The 23,162-nt window shown below is 49.3% G+C and overlaps 1 protein-coding gene, 1 long non-coding RNA gene and 1 pseudogene across 2 annotated transcripts in view; 1 reads left to right on the top strand and 2 right to left on the bottom strand.

The window, feature by feature from the left end:
• LOC117087828 (metallothionein-1L-like) overlaps positions 1 to 22,013 on the top strand; it is a 29,676-nt gene extending 7,663 nt beyond the window's left edge. The window contains exons 4-5 of the mRNA XM_033218470.1: positions 21,564 to 21,636; positions 21,987 to 22,013. The gene's annotated coding sequence lies outside the window, so the exon portion shown is untranslated. The remainder of the gene's footprint in view (positions 1 to 21,563; positions 21,637 to 21,986) is intronic.
• LOC117087829 lies at positions 9,928 to 12,104 on the bottom strand (annotated as a pseudogene).
• On the bottom strand, positions 17,790 to 19,119 carry LOC117087830. Its single transcript, XR_004438926.1, has 3 exons — positions 19,025 to 19,119; positions 18,368 to 18,433; positions 17,790 to 18,023 (listed from the first exon to the last, which is right to left on the bottom strand). It is a non-coding gene; the product is annotated as an uncharacterized LOC117087830 (long non-coding RNA).
• Positions 22,014 to 23,162: the final 1,149 nt, after the last annotated feature.

The following is a 23,162-nucleotide window of genomic DNA, read 5'->3' as shown; positions in this document are numbered from 1 at the left end:
TTGTACAGACACAAAAGCCTTTCTCACCCTTCGTATCAGTGGATCTTCATACAACCTTGGGAATGAGAGCCACAGGCCTCAGAACTGGGACAGCTAATATGCAGGGCCTGGCAGACCTGTGTTGTCTTCCAGAGTAGTTAACCAACCTGCCTAAGGCCACCCAGCTCAGAAGTGAAGGGATGCATGAATCTATGCTACCCGTAGCCTGTTGTCCTGGTTACAGCTGGCAGAGCATGATCTGCTAGTCACTGGATGCTAAACTCTGCCTACCCTGGTTCAAATCTATAAAGATGCTTTGGGATAGACCGATTTTGCACTTGGCTTGAGAGGTGAGCACTGAAGCCCAGAGAGTTCACAGAGCTGTGCAGGGGGAAAGTTATTACCAACTGAATGTGCTTCCCACTGCTGCCTCTGGGCCAGATTTTCTGTGTCCTCATCCTTCTTGTGACTTGGTGGCATAGAGTGGTGGGTGAGGGCATGATGCTGCCGTTAGCATGCATGAGTGCAAATCCCGCCTCCGTCACTTTAGCTGTGCCTTGCAACCTCTCTGTGTCTCAGTCTCCTCCCCTGTAAAAGGTATATGATAATGGCATCTAGCGTGTAGGATTAAATAATTTAATACATGTAAGAAACTTGGAATGATGCCTGGCAAGTGGTGAGTAGTCTATAATATTAGCTATTGCTTCTTTAAAACAACCGTTACACATAGCATAGTGGATATTTGTTTATTCACAGACAAAGCAGCCGGGCCTGGAGTGCCTAGTTATGTATGTATGCTGTCATTGTCATCTACCACTCAAACACGGGTCCTGTGGACCAAAGAGAGCCATTCACTGTTTCCACAAAAAATGTCATCAACGCGGGATTATAAAGCTATGAGCAAGATGCTGGGCCTCATGTCACGTATAGAACGACTGCCATTTCTGTTGCCACGTGCACATTTTATTTATCATTTCATATTGAAATGATTAATACTTTCTTAAATACTTTTTTATGAAAAGCAAACTCTCTTCCACCATCACAAATGAAAATCAGTCTTATCCATATGTAGAAGATAGCCAGAAAAGCATATATGTGTGCATGTGTGTGTATGTATGTGTATGTGTGTATATATGCTTATTACACTTATGGATTGCTTTTGTCATTGCCCATGGTTGAGCTGGTAGCTTGTCATTATAATAACAATAATAATAATTATTATTATTTTGAGACAGAGTCTGTCTCTGGCACCTAGGCTCGAGTGCAGTGGCGCAATTTTGGCTCACTGCAACCTCAGCCTCCCAAGTAGCTGGGATTACAGGCTTGTGCCACCACGCCTGGCTAATTTTTGTATTTTTAGTAGAGATGGGGTTTTGCCATGTTGGCCAGGCTGGTCTTGAACTTCTGGCCTGCAGAGATCTGCCCATCTTGGCCTCCCAAAGTGCTGGGATTACGGGCGTGAGCCACGGTGCCCGGCCTGACTTGTTATTATTTAAAAGATTTCAAGCCATAGGGAAGTGCCAGCAACAGAGAAAACATAGCTGGGCCAAAGGAAGGCTTTATTTCAGAGGATTTCTCCTGAGAGGCTGGCTGGATTCAAATGAGTGCACAGCTTTTTAGCTGTGTGACGATGAGCACGTTCCTTGAACTTTCTTTGTTGTAGGTGTCCGTTTAGTAATATGGGTTCATGTGTAGTATTTCCCTGTACAATTGTTGTAAAGGTTCAAACAAGGAAAATGATTAAAAGGAGACTGGCACAGACTCACTCTTAGGCAATAGCTAGCAATATTGAAGGGAATAACCACCTGTCTTCTTATTTTAAGTTTTTATTTTTCTTTTTTTCCTTTTCTTTCTTTCTTCTTCTTCTTTTTTTTTTTTTTTTTTTTTTTTTGAGACAGAGTTTCACTCTTGTTGCCTAGGGTGGAGTGCAAAAATAGTGCGATCTCAGCTCACTGCTAACTCCGCCTTCAGTGATCCCGCTTCTGAGGACATCCCACATTTTCCAAACTGCCATCCTACAGTGGGGTGCCCGGTTAGGCTGTGAGGAGACCCTGAAGAGATTTATGCAAAGGAGGACCCAGACAAATGTGCCCATTCAGCCTCTCAAGAGTGAAGAATGGAAGGGAGAGGGGCAGAGCACTGTGTCTTCCGTGTTGCTGTGCACAGGAGAAACATGGCCAAAGGACTGACGTCGGGGGACAGGGACAGGGACAGGCAATGCTAGAGATCCGAAGGTCACATCCTCGGCCTGTCCTTTGCACACTACTCCCTTGCTAGGCTCCCTGCTCCCGCCAATCCACAGAGTGGAGCAAGAGACTGGGGTTGCACTGGGACTCCAGGAAAGGCTTAGCTGGTGACTAAGGACCCGGGCGGGGGCGAGGGCGGGGGCGGGGGGCGGGGCGAAGGCCAGGATCTCCAGGTTCCTGGAACCCCAAGGGGCGGGTGTATCAGTCAATCTCGGGGAAACTGGGAAGGGCGGGCAGGAGGGCAGAGAAGCCGCTCACCCAGGCACAAAGCGACTCCAAAGGGGTGGTCCGCGGTGTACAGGGAGCTGCGCTCAGGGGACCTTGCGCCCGTCCCGTCTGCTGCACACAGCGCAACCGGGACCTCCCGCAGCGCTGACTAGCGGGGCGGGTGCAAGGACATGGCGGGATCTCTGCGCCCGGCCTCCTCCCCTGACTATCAAAGCAGCGGCCGACTGTTGGGGTCCACCACGCCCACTGTCTGCCCCACTGCTTCTTGGGGTCTCGCTTGGAAAGTCCAGTCTCTCCTCGGCTTGCAATGGACTCCAACTGCTCCTGCGCCGCTGGTAAGGAACGCCGGGTTCCGTGCCTGGGGATGCCCGATTCCCAGACACCATAGAAAGCTTTCCTGGGTTTGAGAAGGTTGTATTTTGAGATCTCAACTGAAGGGGACTCCTTGACTTAGTCCAGTGGTTTCCTCTTGGCCAAGCTCCTGAGAGCATTTGCCTCCTCCCTGTGCCTTTGTGTCAGAGTTGAGGGTACTGAGGCTCAAGACTGGCCTGCTCCACGCCACGCGGTTGGTCCCAGGGCTGTTGGCTGAGCCCCAATGTTCTGACCAGGCTTTGAGCAGCAGGATTGAATAGGAGGAAGGGGACATTGCCTCTTTGGACTTCATGACAGAAAGTGGAAGTCGCAGTCTTCCCAGGCTGTGCCTGGAGTCTGAGACTTTCTTTTGGAGTGCAAACAGGAGGCTGCTTGGCCTTCCCAGCATGAAGGGAGAGGACATGGGGCTTCTCTTCCTCAGCTCTGAGTGCAAAAGGAGCTCTGAGGGCTGGCTCTGCACAGAGGAGGGGGCACTGGAGGCTCATTAACTCACTGCTATACCTTCTGCATCTCACTCACCGCTCACTGGCTTTTCCTCTTTCTTACAGGTGGCTCCTGCACCCTGCGCGGACTCCTGCAAGTGCAACGAGTGCAAATGCACCTCCTGCAGGAAGAGTGAGTGCGGGGCCATCTCCAGGGTCTGGGGCTGTGGCTAAGGTTGGGAGGGAACCCAAGACTGGCCCTGGACACATGATTCTGGGGAACTGGTCTTCCTTTGTCCCAGTAGGTTGTCACTGCCTTTCCAGTCCTCTGCCCTGTCCAGGGCGCCTGTGGGGCTGGGCAGTTTTCTCATAGGAAGACCCACCCCAAATATTTCCCACTTGTCTCCTGACAAAACCATGCCATCCTGAACTAACGGTCCTTTGGGGCTGGAGGCTCTTTGGGGCCTCTGTTGGGCAGGGAGGTCCCTGGGCTAGTTGGCTGTGACCTCTCACATTCCTCTTTTTCCCCAGACTGCTGCTCCTGCTGCCCCGTGGGCTGTGCCAAGTGTGCCCAGGGCTGCATCTACAAAGGGGAGTCATAGAAGTGCAGCTGCTGCGCCTGATGCCAGGACAGCCTTTCTCCCAGATGTTAGTAGAGAGACAGGTACAAACTTGGATTTATTTTTTTTATACCACCTTGACCCATTTGTTACATTCCTTTTCCTGTGAAATATGTGAGTGATGATTAAACACTTCAGACCTGATTCTGACTTCAGTTTCCCTTGTGTGCTTCGGAAATCAGAGCTGGGGTGGGGGATCGAACTGGGGGTTGCAAACTCCTGGGTTCTAGATGGAAATGTGAGCCCCTAACAATTCGAGTGCCTTAAGGCAAGCCAAGCTGCCTCACTGTGCTTCCTCTTCTGCAGAAAGGAGCAGCACATCGTCAGGTCCTTGGTGGGGATCCGGGATACAGGACCACCTTCATTCTCAAATGCCACACAGAAACTTCTGAATGCCTCCTATTCCTTCTCTGATTTCTCTGCCCAACTTCAGTTCCCCTTTGGATTTCGGGTTCCAAAGTGACTACAGGGGATGGAATCAAAGTCTTTAGTTATATTAATTCTACACGAGGCTTCTCAAACTCCAGGGTGAAGGAGCGATTTTCCATTCCTATCCATTCCACACCTAAAACTTGGTAAATAATACTTGCAATAATACTAATGATGGAAATCATGAAACTAAAGTCAATATACAAAATCCGGTCAAGCAGGATGACTCACACATATAACTCCTGTACTTTGAGAGATTCAAATGGGAGGATGACTTGACACCAGGAGTTTGAGACTAGCCCTGGCAATGTAGGGAGACTCTTGTCTCTAAATAAGTAAATAAACACTTAGCAAAGTATGGTGGTACAAGTCTGTAATCCTAGCTACTTGGAGGCTGAGGCAGGAGAATCCATCTAACTCAGGAATTGAAGGCTGCAGTGAGCCATGTTTTCACCACTGCACCACAGTCTGGGTGACAGAAGGAGACCTCATAAAAAAAAAAAGTTACAAAATCCATTTTTGACTCCACAGGAAAAAGTTCAACCAATATAAAGGAAATACCAGGAAAATTACAACTTTATAATCTACATATATGTTGATGAATGCTGTGCACTGCAGACTGTAAACAGCAGACAGGCCCTAGTGTGTAGATTACGCACTTTGAGCAGCAGTGGTCATGACATCCTCACAAGGAACCATCAGTCCTAGCCGGCCCAATGTCACCAACATGATACTCCCTGACCCCTGAGTGCTCCTGTAGTGACTTGTGTCTGAATCTTTGGCAGTTTCTCCCAAGATTAAGCTATTTTTGTTATTTAAATTCCAACCTTGATTAACTCAGGGGAGCAAAGTGACTGGGGATGTGGAGGAAAGCATCATTGTGGCAATGCAGAGTCATGAGAAGGACTGGGTCCAGATGAAGGATGATGAGTGTGCCAATGCAGGGGTGATGGCATATTCTGCAGTTGGAAGGTGTGTTGCTGTTCATCAAGAAGGCGTGAGGCATCACCCTGGTGACTGGTAGTTAGGCCAACAGTAGGTTCCTCTGGCTACTGGTTCAGGGAATTGCTATTGCTGTTCAATCACAGAGGAAGATGAGTCAAGTGGCCCAGGAGTCAGGACCATGCTTGCCCGCAGGTGCCCTTTGTGAAGAGGGCAATTCAGAAGGCAGCCTGGGTCATGTGCAAGTTTGGGTGTCACATAACCAGATTCACAGCCTACTTCACACCTTCCTGGCTGTGGAGCCTACACAAGCCACTTAACCTCTCTGTGCCTCCATTTCCTCACCTGTAGGAAGCAGATTATAAATCTGTGTAGGGATTAAATGTGACAGGACTCTGGCACCTGGCTCAGGCTTAATAAACAGTGCTGTTATAATCATTTGTCCACATGCATTTCCTGGAGAGAGAATCATGTTACACCCCATCAGGCTCCTTGGGTAACACTAATCTGCCTGGAGGTATGATGTAGACTGGAAGTTAAGGATGGGTCTCTTGTTTATCTGGTCTCAAGGGCATGTGGATGACCTCCTGCACAAAATTCTCCAGGATGATACACTGCTGCAGCATTTGAACAGAGAACAAGCCTTTCCCACACTTCGAGTCATTGATCTTCACACAAACCAGAGACATATTGAACGTACAGGGTCTGGTGAGATTGTACTGTCTTCTAGAGGAGTGAAGCAATCCGCCCAAGGTCACACAGCTCAGAGGTAAAGGGACGAATGAATCTATGCTATGGCTGTCCTCATGCACTCGCCATAGCAGCAGATCTTGATGTCGGCAGATCCTAAGCCCGGCTCCTCACAGTCCAGAGCTGGAAGGCCCCATGGCCAGGTAGCCCAGTTGTGCCCCTGACCTGTCAGCTGGGCAGCTGAATTCCAGAGAAGACACAGAGCTATGCAGAGGCTCTGACTGCCAACTCAGTGCTCTTCCCAATCTGCCTCTGTGGCAGGTTCAGAGTCCTCATGGCTTTTCTGAATGGGTGACAGAGAGTTGTGATTGAGGGCGTGTTGCTGCAGTCAATCTGCATGCATGCAAAAACCAGTGACATCACTTACATATGGGTGACATAACCTGTCTCTGTTTCAGTTTCCTGCAGTGTAAAGGGGTAAAATACTCTCATGTGCCCAAAAAATGCCATATTGGCCAACTCTAGACAGTGTACACAATGGTGGTCCTATAAGGTTATAATAAGGACATTTTACTGTGCTTTTTTCATGTTGAGCTATGTTTAGATACACAAATACTTACCATTGTGTCACAATTGCCTCCAATATTCAGCAACATGCTGTAGAGCTTTGAACCCTAGGAGCAATAGGCCACACCATATAATCTATGTGTGCAGTAGGTCATCAACCTACCTAATCAGCACTCTATGATGTCTGCACAAAGATGAAATTCCTTAAAGATGGGTTTATCAGAATTTACTCCCATTATTAAGTGATACATGAGTATAATAGGGATGGATTCAAAAAAGTAAATGATTTAGTGCATGTAAAGAACTTACAATACTACCTTGTACATCACGAGTGCTCTATAACATTAGCTACGATTTCATTATTATCAATCATGGCTGCTAGGGCTGGAATGCTTGTGCCCTTCCAAACTTCATGTGTTGAAGTCCCAGTGTGTTGCTTTTAACACGTGATGCATTTGAGAGGTGACTACACTGAGAGGACAACACACTCATGAATGGGACTAGAGCCTTAATAAAAGAGGCCTGAAAGAGCTTATTTAACCCCTGCCACCATGTGAGGGCCCAACAAGAAAGAGTTGTCTATGAAGAATGGGACCCTCACGAGACTCCAAATATGCTGGTGACTTGCCCTTATACCTCCTCCAGAACTGACAGAAGCAAGCTTCTGGTATTATAAATTACCCAGTCTATGTTATCTGGTTATAGCCACCCAAACAGACTCAGATGATAGCATGGTTGACATTTTTACTTCAGGCAAAAAAAAAAAGCCAGGCCTGGTGTTCCTCCCTGTGTGTCCTCTGTCTTACTCATCACTCACAAGAGCATTGACCTGTGACCCTGACAGGGTCCTGCACTCTTCCCACAATATAGAGATTCATGCCAGAAATATAAAGCCATGAGCAAGACAGTCGCTGTCCCCATAACAGAAATGGAAGTATGCCTGCTAGTTCTGCTACCACCTGCACCAATATGTGAGTTAAGGTTTCTGTTTCAAATAACTCCTATTCCCATAGATATATTTATATGAAAAGCAAGCTCCTAGCCACTACTGGCAAAAGAATCAGTTTAACTTCCAGACATAGAAGGTTGCCATCAAATTCTCCTTATTCATATCTCCTCTGCTTCCTCTGTACAGCACGCTAGTGTATGGAACACTGAAGGCAATTACAACACAGTGGTAAGTATTTGTGTATCTAGATATAGTTAAACATAGAAAGGTATAGTATAATTACCTTATAACCTTATAGGACCACCATCCTATATGTAGTGCATCTGTAACTAAAACTTGCTTGTACACCACATGATGTATTATTATATTCTACCCCTTTTACAATCCAGGAAACTGAGCCACAGAGAGGTTGTGTCACCCAGGTATACAGGTTGATATATCTGGGATTGGCACTCATACAGGCTGACCATAGGATAATGCCCTCAACCACAACCCTATGTCACCCTGCCATGTGACACATGAAGACATTAACTCTGGCACAGAGGCACAGTGGGAAGAGCAATGAGCTGGCAGTCAGAGCCTCTGAATAGCTGTGTGTCCTCTCTGGGCTTCAGTTTCCCAGCCTCAAGTCAGGGGCACAACTGGGCTAACTAACCATGGGCCCTTCCAGCTCTGGAATGTGAGGGGCTGGGCTTAGCATCCATGGACAGCATGATCTTCCACTATGGCGAGGGCATGAGGACACCCACAGTTATGCTTCATTCATGCCTTATTCATGTCTATATTCATTCATGCCTTTACTTCTGAACTGTGTGACCTTGGGAAGATTGCTTAACTCCTCTAGAAGACAGTACAACTCCTCTAGAAGACAGCACCATCTCACCAAACCCTGCACATTCACTGTGTCTCTGGTTTGTGTGAAGATCAAATGGCCGGAAAGGTGGGAAAGGCTTGTTCTCTGTCTGAATGCTGGAGCAGTGTCTGATCCTGGAGAGCTGGTACAGGAGGTCATCCACATGCCCTTGAGACCAGAACAGCAAGACTCCAAACCCATCTCCAACTTCCAGTCCACATAATAGCTGCAGGCAGATGGGCCTTTCCCAAGAAGCTTGATGGGAGCTAACAGGATTGTCTGTCTAGAAAGTCCACACGGAGAAATGATCATAATAACACTGCTCAGTAAGCCCTAGGCCACTAGTACCAGGCCACTGTCCCATTGAATCCCTACATGGAAAGCCACTAGTACCAGGCCACTGTCCCATTTAATCCCTGCTTGGAAATAAAATCTCCTGTATACAGATGAGAAATGGAGGCTCAGAGAGGTTAAGTGACTTGTGCAGGCCACACAGCCCGTAAGGAGTGAAGTGGGCTGTGAACCCAGTTGTGTGACACCAAAGCCTGCGCTTGGCCCAGGCTACCTTCTGAAATTCCCTCTTCACAAACAGCACCTGCAGCCCATCTAGGTCTTGACTCCTGGGCCACCTGTCTCATCTTCCTTTTGATTGAACCTCAAATAACAATTCCCTGAGCAGATAGCTGGAGGGATCAGCTGTTGGTAGCAATGATCAGTCCTCATCCTTCTCAATGCACACCGCACCCCTTCAAACTACAGAATATGCCATCACCCCTGCAGAGGTCGAGTTAAATACTTCATGTCGGAGCCCCAGTTGCTATCTATAGTCAGCTTGCCAGGATAATGCTGGACACTTCGCTCCACCTCCCTATTCACTGTGCTGCCCTGGAGTAACCAAGGGCTAGAATTTGAAGGAGGAGACTGCAGCCTGACCTTGTGAGAAACTTCCAAAGATTCGGAGCTGAGTCACAACAAGGAGCTCTCAGGGGTAGCGAGAGTTCCATGAGTGACATGGGGCAGTTCAGGACTGATAGTTCCTTTCGGGCATGTCCAGGCCAGCACTGCTGAAGGTGAGTGATCCACGCACGAGGGTCAGTCTACACACCGTTCCCAGTGTGAAGTACACACCCTCAAACAGATATGCAATGTTTGTAAATTCTTTTGTTTTTCTGTTGTTTATTTAAATATAATCATATATTTTGTTTTTCATATATTTATTGTTTTTCATATGTATTATTTTATTTTTTATATTTATATTAATAATTTGCCTATTGAGTATAAAAAGTGGATTTTGTTTTTATATTTCATACTAATTCATTTTAGTTCATTTTGCCAAAGCTTAGGTCTGTTGTAGATGCCCATACCATTATATCTCTTACATGTATAATGCTTTTTTTTTTTTTTTAAATTGAGATTCGCTCTTGTCACCCAGGCTGGAGTAGAGTGGTGCATTCTCAGTTCATTGCAACCACCGCTTCCTGGGTTCAAGTGATTCTCCTGCTTTAACCTCCGGAATAGCTGGGATTACAGGCACCTGACACCACTCGTGGCTAATTTTCGTATTTTTAGTAGAGGTGGGGGTTTCATCACATTTGCCAGGCTGGTCTTGAACTTCTGGTCTCAGGTGATCTACTCACCTTTGTCTCCCAAAGTGCTGGGATTACAGGTGTGAACCATGATGCCTGGCCTACATGTATAATGCTTTTACAATTTTTAGCTGAGACAGGTAATGTGATTTGCCTTAAGGCACTCAGTGTGAAAGGTGATTGGACATGGTACCAGCATGCACGTGTCTGGACTCTCAGTGCAGTCCCTCATCCCAGCTCTGTCGGGTATCAGGTCCCTTTTGTCCAAGGCACACAAAATAAAACCGAGCCTGAACAAAGTCAACTTTTATCATTATTTTATTTTTGAAAAACCAAATGTACTAGTGGGTCAGGGTTGTGCGAAAAGCAATTCCGGGTTTGTACACTTTCTACTTCCGGGAACAGAGCTTTCCCTATATCAGGCGCAGCAGCTGCACCTGTCAGATGTCCCTTTGCAGACACATCCCTGGGCACAATTGGCACAGCCCACAGGGCAGCAGGAGCAGCAGCCTGGGCAAGAAGGGGAGAGGGACAGGTCACAGCTGACTTGAACAGGCACCTCTCTGCCCCAACAGCGGGCCTGGCTCAAGCTCGCACCAAGACCCAAAGGAGCCTTCATTCGGGATGGTGCGCTCTGTCAGGAGACAATGGTGCATCTTTGCAGTGAGAGCCTTCCTATGAAAAACTTGCTCAACCCCACCTGAGCCAGGACAGGGCAGAAGACTGGATGGGCAGTGACTGGGACTGTGCAGACAAAGGAAGGACAATTCGCCAGGACCATACACTTCAGTGAGGAAAGTCCTCAAGAATCAGGTCTATGGTTGGCTGGCTGGTGCATTCTTGTGACCTGTTTCCCCATTGTTAAACATGAAGATTGGATGGGAATCAACCACCTCTAATGTTCCTCCAGTTCTGATCCTGAATCCGTTTCAGGGGATGTGGGAAGCTAGTGATGAGCCTGCTCCTGCCTGCAGAATCTGAGATCCCTCCTCTGACTTAGCCCAGACCCGAGATTCTCAGGGAAGGCCCCACACTCACTCTTCTTGCAGGAGGTTCATGTGCACTCTGCATCTGCAGGAGGCTGCACAGGTGCAGGACCCACCTGCAAGGAAGAGAAAAAGGCAGTGAGCCGTGAGTGTGGTGCAGGGTTAGGAGCAGGCCCTCCGGAGGCTCCTGCTCAGGGCACAGGAAATCTGGTACCTTGTTCCACTTAGGCACACAGAAGCCCAGCCCCACCTATTCTCCCCACAGGTTTGGGTGGGCAGGTGCCCTCCTAATTTTACACCACAAGGCCTTATGTCAGGAATCCCTAAGAGGCAATGCTCCCTGCCTCCCATCCACCTCAGGCAGCTCTAATGCTGTTCACAGCACTGGGTCCCAGCCCAGGACCCCACTGGCTATCTGGATGACCTGGCAGTTTGGAGCCTCAGTCCTCTGACCTCAGAAATGGAAGGTGCTGGGATCCCATTACTGGGTATGTACCCAAAGGATTATAAATCATGCTACTATAAAGACACATGCACACATATGTTTATTGCAGCACTATTCACAATAGTAAAGACTTGGAACCAACCCAAATGTCCATCAATGACAGATTGGATTAAGAAAATGTGGCACATATACACCATGGAATACTATGCAGCCATAAAAAAGGATGAGTTCATGTCCTTTGCTGGGACATGGATGAAGCTGGAAACTATCACTCTCAGCAAACTATCACAAGGACGGAAAACCAAACAACACATGTTGTCACTCATAGGTAGGAATTGAACAATGAGAACACTTGGACACAGGGCAGGGAACATTACACACCGGAGCCTGTCAGGGGGTGGGGGGCTGGGGGAGGGATAGCATTAGGAGAAATACCTAATGTAAATGATGAATTGATGGGTGCAGCACACCAACATGGCACATGTATACCTATGTAACAAACCTGCACGTTATGCACATGTACCGTAGAACTTGAAGTATTAAAAAAAAAAAAGAAACAAAGAAAGAAATGGGAGGCGCTGGGAAGATGGCAGCGTTCTAAGTGGTGATGAATGCGCTTGACTGGGAAAAAGCACGAGAAGTGCAAAGTAAAGGAGTTCACTTTAGGAAGAGCTACCATCCACCTCCCTCCTGCCCCGGGGACATTCTATCCTCTGGAATGAAAATGGAGACCCTAAGGCCCCGAAACCCGGTATCTCTTACTAGTGGAGCAGGAGCAGTTGGGGTCCATGACCAGGCGAGGTGAAGGTGGAGTTCCAAGGGAGAGGCTAAGAAGCAGTGGGGTAGGTATGGGACCTGGTGAATTCCAGGAACCGGCAGTTCAAATTATAGTTAGAGGCGGGGGCCGGGTGCAGAGCACCCCCTCCCCCACCCCCACGCGGAATCCGTGGCGCCTGCGGTCTTGGGTTGAGCTGTGCGCCGCAGGCGCAGCAGGCGGGTCGGGCGCACCATCCCCTGAGTGCAGCCTGGTGGGCCCTCGGGGGCTGCCCCTTTGGGGCCTGCTCTTGCGGGAGCGGCTATGCTGCCAGGGGTAGGCCGCGCGCCTGTCATCCTGAGGGTTGTTTCCCATTCCCAAGTGGTCGCGCTATCCCCAACTTCCCTTCCTCCTTCCGCGCACCGTCTCCATCAGCTTTGCCTCTCCATTGGCTTCGACGGGTCTGTGTGCAGCTCTATGATGAGTCACTATGGAGGTGACTTTTGGTTCTCCCTCGCCCTCCCCTCTCATTGTCTGTCCTTCCTCCCACCTAGGTCGCTCAACCTCGTTTCCCCAGTACACAGAACGTGGCGACCACGGGTCAGCCTCTTTCTCTTCCTTCCATGCTCCTCCTCTGAGGTGATGGCGGGCACACTTGTCAGTGTCCTCCTTTACATATAATTCTCCGGGACTACCCCAGGCCTGCTGGCCACCCCACTGCAGGATGGCAGTTTTGAAAATGAGGAATGCTCTCCAAAGAGGATGACTTTAGATGACATGCAGACCCTGCTTTCAATCAAAGAGAGAACTCGGTATTTCTCTTCAATGTTCTTATCATGTAACATTTAGAATGTGCCAGGCCTTTCTAAATCATTCATTCTTTGAACCTTCCCAACAATCCTAATGGGAAATACTATTTATGAACCCGTTTTACTAATCTGACAACTGTAGCAAGAAGTTTAAGTAACTTGCTCCACATCACAGAGCTGAAAACTTGTCACTGATTTGAGTCCAGCCAGCCTCTCAAGAGGTGTCCATGATCAAGCCTTCCTTTGGCCTAGGTTTGTTGTCAGCACTTCTCTATTGAGGGATTTTTTTTTTTTTTTTGAGACGGAATCGCCCTGTATCGGCCAGGCTGGAGTGCAGTGGCTCGATCTGGGCTCACTGCAACCTTTGTCTCCCGGGCTCAAGCAATTCTCCTGCCTAAGCCTCCAGAGTAGCTGGGACTACAGGCGTGTGCCAAGATGCTGCTTCCTTCTGAGCTGGCTCAGGTGCAGGACCCACCTGCAAGGAAGAGAAAAAGGCAGTGAGCAGTGAGTGTGGTGCAGGGTTAGGAGCAGGCCTTTAGCAGGCTCCTGCTCAGTGCACGGGAAACCTGGTACCTTGTTCTGCTCGGGCACACGGAAGCCCAGCCTCACCTTTTCTCCACACAAGCTTGGATGGGCAGACGCCCGCCTAATTTTACTTCACATGGCCTTACGTCAGGAATCCTTCCTGCCTCCCATCCACCGCAGGCAACTCTAATGCTGGACAGAGCACTGGGTCCCAGCCCAGGACCCTACTGGCGATCTGGGTGACTCGGAGGAGGGCAGTTTGAGCCTCAATCTTCTCGACTCAGAAATGGGAGGCGCTGGGAAGATGACAACATTCTAAGTGGTGATGAAGGCGCTTGGCAGGGAGAAAGCACGAGAAGTGCAAAGTAAAGGAGGCCGCTTTAGGAAGAGCTCAAATGCACCTCCCTCCTGCCCCGGGAACACTCTATCCTCTGGAATGAAAATGGAGATCCTAAGGCCCGGAAACACCGAATCTCTTACCAGTGGAGTAGGAGCACTTGGGGTACATTTCGAGAGTTGCAGCTGAAGTTTCTAAGAGAGCGGCGCAGAAGGAGTGGAGCAGGTGGGAGGCGTAGTGGATTCTAGGAACCGGGAGCTCAATTTATAGTTAGAAGAGGGGGCCCGATGCAGAGCACCTCCTCCCCTACCCCCAAGCGGAATCCCCTGCGCCTGGGGTCCTGGGTTGGGATGTGCGCAGCAGGCGAGTCGGGTGCACCATCCCCTGAATGCAGCCTAGTGGGCCCCCGGGGGACGCTCCTTTGGTGCCCGCTCGTGTGGTAGGGGCTGTGCTCCTGGAGGTACATGACGCCTCTGCCAACCTGAGGGCTATTTTTCATCCCCAGGTGGTCGCGTTTTCCCCATCCCGGCCCCGCACTTTCGTCATCAGCTTTGCCTCTCCCGGCTCCGTGTGCAGCTCCACCCTGGTGCTCACCTTCTTCATTGGCGGGAGCCAGGAGCAGAGAAAGTGAGCCGTGCGCAGATGTGCGGGGTGGAGGTGACTTTCGTTTATTTCCCGCCCTCCCCACCGCATTGCCTGTCGCTCTTCCCACCTAGGACCCTCAAACTCGTTCCCCCTGTACACACAACCTGGCGACCCAAGGGTCAGCCTCTCTCTTTTCCTTTCATGCTGTCATATAACATTTAGATTTTGCCAGGACCCCTTAAACCATTGGTTCTTTGAACCCTCCCAGCAATCCTAAAGGGAAATGCTATTATGAACCCACTTTACTAATCTGACAGCTGTACCAAAAAGTTTAAGCAACTTGCTCAACATCAGAATGGAAAAGTTACCACTGATTTGAATCTAGCCAGCCTCTCAAGAGAAAGTGTCCATGATCAGGCCTTCCTTTGGCCCGGGTATGTCATCAGCATTTCCCTATTGCTGGACATCTTTTAAATAATGTCAAGTCACAAGCTGAACCATGAGCTGTGACAAAAGCAATCTATAACTGCAATATATATACATAGATATACAACACACATTTATACTTCTTCTGACTACCTTCTATGTGTGGAATAAGACTGATTTTCATTTTCGCTTCTGGAAAAGAGTTTGCTTTAAATGAAAATATATTTAGGAAAATATTAATAATTTCGATATTGTATGTTAAGTAAAGTACAGTGACTGTAAGGGCAGAAATGATATTCTTTTTGATCTGACTTGAGGCATGGAATCATGCTTATAGGTTTATATCCCTAATGTTAGTGAATGTCCCTTTGATCACAGGACACATGTTCACGTAGTAGATGAGAATAACAGGATACACAAGTGAGCACATCTGGCCTGGCTGTTTTGTCTGTGGGTAAATAAATATCTCCCATGCAATGTATAATGAGCAACAGTTGATGTTATACATGACTCACCGTTTGCCAGGCACCATTCTTAAGTTCTTTACGTGAATTAAGTCATTTAATTTTACAAGCCAGATATTATTATACTCCAGTTGATGAGACTGAAACACAGAGGTTGCATCACACACAAAGCGGCAGAGGTGGGATTGGCACTCATGCAGGCTGACCTCAGCATCATGCCTTACCCCCTGCTCTATGCCACCAAGTCAACACGAAGATGAGGATGCTGAACATCTGGCCGGGAGGCTGCTTTGGAAGCACGTTGAGTTGGCAGTCAGGTGGCTGTGTAGAGCCATGACCTCTCTGGGCTTCAGTTCCTATCTCTCAAGTGAAGAGCAAAATGTGTTCATCTCCAAGGTCCCTTATAGCTTTGAACTAAGATGGGCAGGGTTTGGTATCCAGGGATGCCATGATCTGCCAGCTGTAGGGAGGGCCAGAGGCCAGCCATATGATAGGATCATTCATCCTTTTCCTTCTCAGCTGTGTGGCATTGGGCAGGTTGCTTTGTTCCTCTGAAAGATGATTCAAGCATGCCAGCCCCTGAATATTTTCTGTCCCTGTCCTGAAGCTTGTGACCTTCATTTAACAGGTTGCATGAAGGTTAAATGACATGAAGGATGGGAAAGGACTTTATGTGTGTTCAAATGTTGGGGCAGCATCTTATCACAGAGGACTTTCTGCAGGAGAACATCCACACTTCTCCTGGCACTGGATCAGCTGGGGATGCAACCCCACCACAGCATCCCATCCAGAGCAATGCTTCCAAACCAGTGAGAACTTCTCCAGGGACAAGATAGAGTTAATGGTATCTTATTCCAAGAAAATCAGTGCAGAGATAATGATCATAATCAACTTTGTTATTAAAACCTAGGCAGCAGCCAGGCCACTCTCTCATTTTCTTTTCCTTTTCCTTTTTTTTTTTTTTTTTTTTGAGACATTGTCTCGTTCTGTTGCATAGCCTGCAGTGCAGTGGCACAATCTTGGCTGACTGCAGCCTCTATATCTTGGACCTAAGCCATCTTCCCATCTCAGCCTCCAGAGTAGCTCAGACAGACACAGGCTACCAGAGCCATATAATTTTGTATTTTTTTGTAGAGACGGGGTTTCTCTATGTTGCCTAGGCTTGTCTCAAACTCCAGGGCTCAAACAACCTTCCCACCTCTGCCTCCCAAAGTGCTGGTATTACAGGCATGAGCCACTGTGCCCGGCCCACTCTCTCATTTAATCCATGCATTGAGAATAATCTCCTTTCTACAAATGAGGCACTAGATGCTCAGAGAGTTTGGGTGACTTGCCCAAACCACACAGCCATTAAGTGGTGGAGTGGGCTGTGAACTAGGACTGCCTGACAACAAAACCCACGCCCTAGGCGCTGTCTGCCTTCTGAAATCGCTTCACAGAGAAGCAGCAGGTAAGCATGGTCCTGACTTCTAGGCAAGGAGACTCATCTTCCTCTTTGATTGAACATCAAATAGTATTCCCTCCACAAATGGAGGGACTAACTTGTCATTAACAAGAAATCCAGGACTCTTTCCTTCCTAAGGAACATCACCATGCTCAGCCAGCTGCACAATCTGCCATAGCTGTGTTCTGAGAACTTCTGTAAATAAAGTATTAGCAATTATGGAGATGATGAAATCAAAAGCAAAATTCCAAAATAACTTCATCTGCAACCCATGATCAAACTGCATCTTCCCGGGAGCATGCTGGTTTGAAGTAGTCAAGGAATGGAACTTGAAAGAGGAACAACCTCAGCCTGGATCTTGGGAGGAATTTCCAAAGATTCAGAGCCAACTCCCAACAGGGAGCTCTCGGGGTTCAACGAGTGTCCTGAGTGTGCTGTCTGTGACGCTGGCTAGGCCAAGCCTGATGATTCCTCATGAGAATGTCCTGGCCTGTGCTGCTGAAGTGTGTGGTCCACAGTGGGGCCAGTCTGCTGTTTCCAGTCTGCAATGCAAATCATCTATGAACATATGTGCAGTTTGTAAATCTTCCATTTTTCTGTTATTTCTGTATGTATTTATTGAGTTTTTTGTGTGTAAAATGTAAAAAGTGTGTTCTGTATTTTGTGTTTCATTATCTTCATAATCAATATTACTTTATTTACAAAGGTTTAGATCTGGGATGGATAGAAAATGAAAACTGTCCCTTCGCCATGGAGTTTGAGAAGCCCCGTGTAGGATTCAAGCAGCTCAGGCACTGGAATCCACTCACTGGGTCACTTTCAAGCCTAAAATCTGCTGAGGAACTGAACTTGGTCAGGGAAACCTGAGAATAAACACGAGGAATGGAGAAGTCCCTGTGCCACATTTAACATGATTGGAGCTGATCGCGTATGTCCCCACGCTCATATGATCCAGCACAGTGCAGGTGCATTTTACAGAAGATCAAGCTCAGTGAATTAAAGGGGCCTCCTGAAGGCGTTCAGACTACTAGGGGCTCACATTTCCATCCAGAGTTCAGTCTCTAAACTCCCAGTTCAATCTCCCACCCCAGTCCCTTGTTCCAAAAAACACAACAGGAACCAGAACCAGAATTAAGTCTAAGTGTTTAATTATGATTCACATGTTTCACAGAAAAAGGAATGTAGCAAATGGGTCAAGATTTATCAAAAAACCAAAAAATCCTGGATTTTATGGGTCACTCTATTTTTACTTGGGAGCAGGGCCATCCTGACATCAGGCGCAGCAGCTGCACTTGTCCAAGGCCCCTTTGCAGATGCAGCCCTGGGCACACTTGGCACAGCCCAAAGGGCAGCAGGAGCAGCAGCCTGGGGAGGAAGAGAGAGTGAGAGGTCAGAGCAGACTCGACCAGAGACCTCCTTGCCCCAACAGAGGCCGATCTCCATCCCTCTCTCCAGCCCCAGAGGACCATCATTTCAGGATGGCATGGTTTTGTCAGGAGACAACTGGTGGACATTGGAGTGGGTCTTCCTTTGAGAAAGCTGCCCCATCCCACATAAGCCCTGGAGAGGACAGAAGACTAGACAGGCAGTGATGGCCTACAGGGACAAAGGAAGGCCAGTTCCCCAGAAGCAAGCACTCAGGGCCATCCTTGGGTTCCCTCCCAACCTTAGCCACAGCCCCAGATTCCTGGAGATGGCCCCGCACTCACTCTTCTTGCAGGAGATGCATTTGCACTCTTTGCACTTGCAGGAGCCGGCGCAGGTGCAGGAGCCACCTGCAAGGAAGAGAAAAAGCCAGTGAGTGGTGAGTGAGACGCAGAAGGTACAGCAGTGGGTCAATGAGTGTCCAGTTCCCCTTCCTCTGTGCAGGGCCAGCCCTCAAAGCTCCTTTCCCACTTAGAGCAGAGAAAGAGAAGACCCATGTCCTCTCCCTTCATGCTAGGAAAAACAAGCACCCTCCTATTTATACTCCAAAGGAAAGTCCCACTCTAGACACGGCCCAGGAAGACTGCGACTTCGATTTTCTGTCCTGAACCCCGAAGAGGCAATGTCCCCTCCCATGCAATGTATCCTATCCAATCCGGTTGCTCAGAGTCAGGTTAGAGAATTGGGTCTCAGCCAGCAGCCCTGTAACCAACGGGGTGACATGGAGCAGGACTGCCTTGAGCCTCAGGACCCTCAACTCTGACACAGAGCACAGGGAGGAGGAAAATGCTCTCAGGAGCTTGGCCAAGAAGAAAGCACTGGACCAATAAAGGAGTCCCCCTCACCTCAGATCGCAAAATGCGACCTCCTCAAACCCTGGGACACTCTCCACGGTGTCTGGGGATTGGCATCCCAAGACACAGAACCCGGGCGCCCCTTACCAGCGGCGCAGCAGTAGTTGGGGTCCACTGCAACTCGAGGCGAGACTGGAGTTCCCAAGCGAGAAGGGAAGAGACGGTGGTGCACGTGGAAGGCGTGGTGGGGCCCAACAGCCTGAGGGTGCTTTTATAGTTAGGACAGTGGGTCGGGCGCAGACTCCCCTCCCCGCCCTTGCACCCGCCCCTGCACCCGCCCCGCTGAGTCCATACCGCGCGCGTTCCTGGCCTGGGCTGTGCGCAGGAAATGGGCCAAGCGCAAGGTCCCTTGAGCGCAGCTGGGTGCACAACGTGGGACCGCCCCTTTCGCACCGGCTCGCGAGGGAGGCGCTGTGCCCCCAGTGCGCGGCTTCTCTCACGCTGCCGGGCCTTTCCAGCTTCCCTGAGGTTGCCTGCTACGTTCCGCCTACCACAGTATTCTGGCTTTCCACCAAACTTCACCAACGCGGAGGTCTCCAGTCAATTGCTAAGCCTTTCCTGGAGTGGAGGGCAACCCCAGTCTTGTGCTCCACTTTCTGGATCTGACAAAGCAAGGAACATAGTAAGGGACTAGTGTGCAAAGGGTAGGCCAAGGTTGCGAACTTCACATCTCTGGCCTTATCCTCCCTGTCCCGGTTCCTACCTCAGTCCTTTGGCCACGTTTCTCCTGTGTACAGCAACACGGAAGACACAGGGCTCTGCCTCTCTCTCTTCCATTCTCCACTCTTGAGGGGCTGAATGGGCCACATTTGTCCAGGTCCTCCTTTGCATAAATCTCTCCAGGGTCTCCCCACAGCCTAGCCGGGTACCCCACTACAGGATGGCAGTTTTGAAAGTGTGGGATGTCCCTAGAAGAGGGATCATTGAAGGTGATATGAAGATCCTGCATTAAATTAGAAAGCAAGAGAGCTTTATTTTTCCTTTCATGTTCCTATTACTCTACATTACATGGGTCTGTGTTTGGTCTTGTTTAGTCACTTTCTGTCTTTGAACCCTCACAACCACCATAAAGGGACATGCATTTTATTTATGAACCCGTATTCCTAATCTGGACAATGACAATACAAGGAGTTCAAGCCACTAGCCCAGGGTCAGGGGGCTGGGAAGTGGCACTGCTGGGTGTGAATCCTGTCAGTTTCTCAAGGGAGAGAGGTCAGTGATGAAGTTTCTGTATGGCTTAGGTATGTTCATCTCTTCACTGCTTGAAATCTTTAAGCAAAACCAAGCATCAGGGTCAGTCCTGGAAGCAAAACAGAGACATAGAGGGATATGAATAAGTATACTTTGATGGGAGGGAGGCAGGGCCCTGTGTCTTTCGTGTTGCTGTGCACAGGAGAAACGTGGTGGAAGAACCGAGGTGGGGACGGGGACAGGGACAGGCAATGCCACAGATCCGAAGGTCGCATCCTCCACCTGTCCCTTGCACACTACTCCCTTGCTATGCTCCCTCCTCCCGCCAATCCAGACAGTTGAACAAGAGACTGGGGTTGCACTGGAACTCCAGGAAAGCCTTAGCTGTTGAGAAGGGAGTGGGCAGGCCTGGGGGTGTGGGGCGCAGGCCACGATCTCGGGGCACGCGGAATGCCAAGGAGCGGGAGTAGCAGGTAATCTCGGGGAAATGGGAAGGTCCGGCAGGGTGAGAGAAGCAGCTCACCTAGGTGCACAGCGCCTCCCGCGCGAGCCGCTGCGAAAGGGGCGGCCAGGCGGTGCGCACCGACCTGCCTGTGCTCAGGGTGCTTTGCGCCCGGCCCTTCTGCTGCGCACAGACTGTCCCAGGACCGCGGGCGGCTGGGACTCAGCAGGGTTGAGTGCAGAGGCGAGGTGGGATCTCTGTTCCCGGCCCCTTCTCTTGACTATAAAAAGAACCGCTGGCTGTGGAGCTGCACCACGCCTTCCACCTGCTCCACCGCCTCTTTACTTCTCGCTTGGGAACTCCAGTCTCGCCTCGGCTTACAATGGACCCCAACTGTTCCTGCGCCGCTGGTAAGGGGCGCCCCGGTTCTGTGTCTTGGGATGCCAAATTGCCATACACCATAGAGAGTGTCCCTGGGTTTGAGGAGGTCGCATTTTGCGATCTGAGGTGAAGGGGACTCCATTACTTCGTCCAGTGCTTTCCTCTTGCCGAAGCTCCTGAGAGCTTTGCCTTCTTCCCTATGTGTCTGTCAGAGTTGAGGGTCTTGAGGCTTAAGACTGTCCTGGTCTACATCACCCCGTTGGTCAGGAAGCTGCTGGCTGGGCCCTAATTATCTAACCAGGCTCTGAGCATCTGGATTGGATGGGAGGCAAGGGACATTGCCTCTTCGGGGTTCAGGACAGTATGTCAAAGTCGCAGTCTTCCCAGGCTGTGCCTGGAGCCTGGGACTTACCTTTGGAATACAAATGGAGGGTGCTTGGTTTTCCCAGCACGAATGGAGAGGACATTGGGCCTGTCTTCCTCTGCTGAGTAGGAAAGGAGCTCTGAGGGCTGACCCTGCACAGAGGAGGGGGCACTGGACACTCCTTGACCCACTGTTGTACCTTTTGCATCTTATTCACCACTCACTGGCTTTTTCTCTTCCTTGAAGGTGTCTCCTGTGCCTGCGCCGGCTCCTGCAAGTGCAAAGAGTGCAAAGAGTGCAAATGCACCTCCTGCAAGAAGAGTGAGTGTGGGGCCATCTCCAGGAATCTGGGGCTGTGGCTAAGGTTGGGAGGGAACCCAAGGCTGGCCCTGAATGCCTGCTTCTGGGGAACTGGGATTTAAGGCAAGTGGCCCCGAAAGGCAGCATCACTGCCTTTCCAGTCTTCTCTTCTGTCCAGGGCTCCTGTGGGGCTGGGCAGTCTCTCACAGGAAGACTCACCTCAACATCCACCAGTTGTCTCCTGACAAAGCCGTGTCATCTTGAACTAAGGATCCTCGGGGGCTGGGGTCTGAGCTCGAGTTCGGCCTGCTGTTGGGACAGGGAGCTCCCTGGTCAAGTCTGCTGTGACCTCTGTCTCCCTATTTCCCCAGGCTGCTGCTCCTGCTGCCCCGTGGGCTGTGCCAAGTGTGCCCAGGGCTGTATCTGCAAAGGGGCTTCAGAGAAGTGCAGCTGCTGCGCCTGATGTCGGGACTGCCCTGCTGTCAGATGAAAACAGAACGACACGTGAAATCCAGGATTTTGTTTTCTACAACCCCGACCCATTTGCTACATTCCTTTTGTCTGTGAAATATGCGAATAATAATTAAACACAGACTTGATTCTGGTTCTGGTTCCTGTGTTTTTTTTGGAATAAGGGACTGGGGTGGGAGATTGAACTGGGAGATTAGAGACTGGGCTCTGGATGGAAATGTGAGCCTCTAACAGTCTGAGTGCCTTCAGGCAAGCCCAGTTACATCACAGACCTCCATCTTCTGTAAAACGCACCTGCACTGTGCCGAATCATGCTTCCATGTGAGGATGGAGACATACGCGATCAGCTCCAATCATGTTAAATGTGGCACAGAGACTTCTCCATTCCTCATGTTTATTCTCAGGTTTCCCCGACCAAGTTCAGTTCCTCAGCAGATTTTGGGTTTGAAAGTGACCCAGTGGGTGGATTCCAATGCCTGAGTTGCTTGAATCCTACACGGGGCTTCTCAAACTCCATGGCGAAGGGACAGTTTTCATTTTCTATCCATCCCAGATCTAAACCTTTGTAAATAAAGTAATATTGATTATGAAGATAATGAAACACAAAATGTAGAACCCCCTTTTTACATTTTACACACACAAAAAACTCAATAAATACATACAGAAATAACAGAAAAATGGAAGATTTACAAACTCTGCACATATGTTCATAGATGATTTGCATTGCAGACTGGAGACAGCAGACTGGCCCCACTGTGGACCACACACCTTCAGCAGCACAGGCCAGGACATTCTCATGAGGAACCATCAGGCTTGGCCTAGCCAGCGTCACAGACAGCACACTCAGGATACTCGCTGAACCCTGAGAGCTCCCTGTTGGAACTTGGCTCTGAATCTTTGGAAATTCCTCCCAAGATCCAGGCTGAGGTTGTTCCTCTTTCAAGTTCCATTCCTTGACTACTTCAAACCAGCATGCTCCGGGAAGATGCAGTTTGATCATGGGTTGCAGATGAAGTTATTTTGGAATTTTGCTTTTGATTTCATCATCTCCATAATTGCTAATACTTTATTTACAG

This window comes from Trachypithecus francoisi, unplaced genomic scaffold, assembly GCF_009764315.1.
Source record: "Trachypithecus francoisi isolate TF-2019V2 unplaced genomic scaffold, Tfra_2.0 Lachesis_group10, whole genome shotgun sequence".
Taxonomy (NCBI): Eukaryota; Metazoa; Chordata; class Mammalia; order Primates; family Cercopithecidae; genus Trachypithecus; species Trachypithecus francoisi.
The sequence above is the reverse complement of the archived record's forward strand: the minus strand, read 5'-3'. Positions and strand labels throughout refer to the sequence as shown.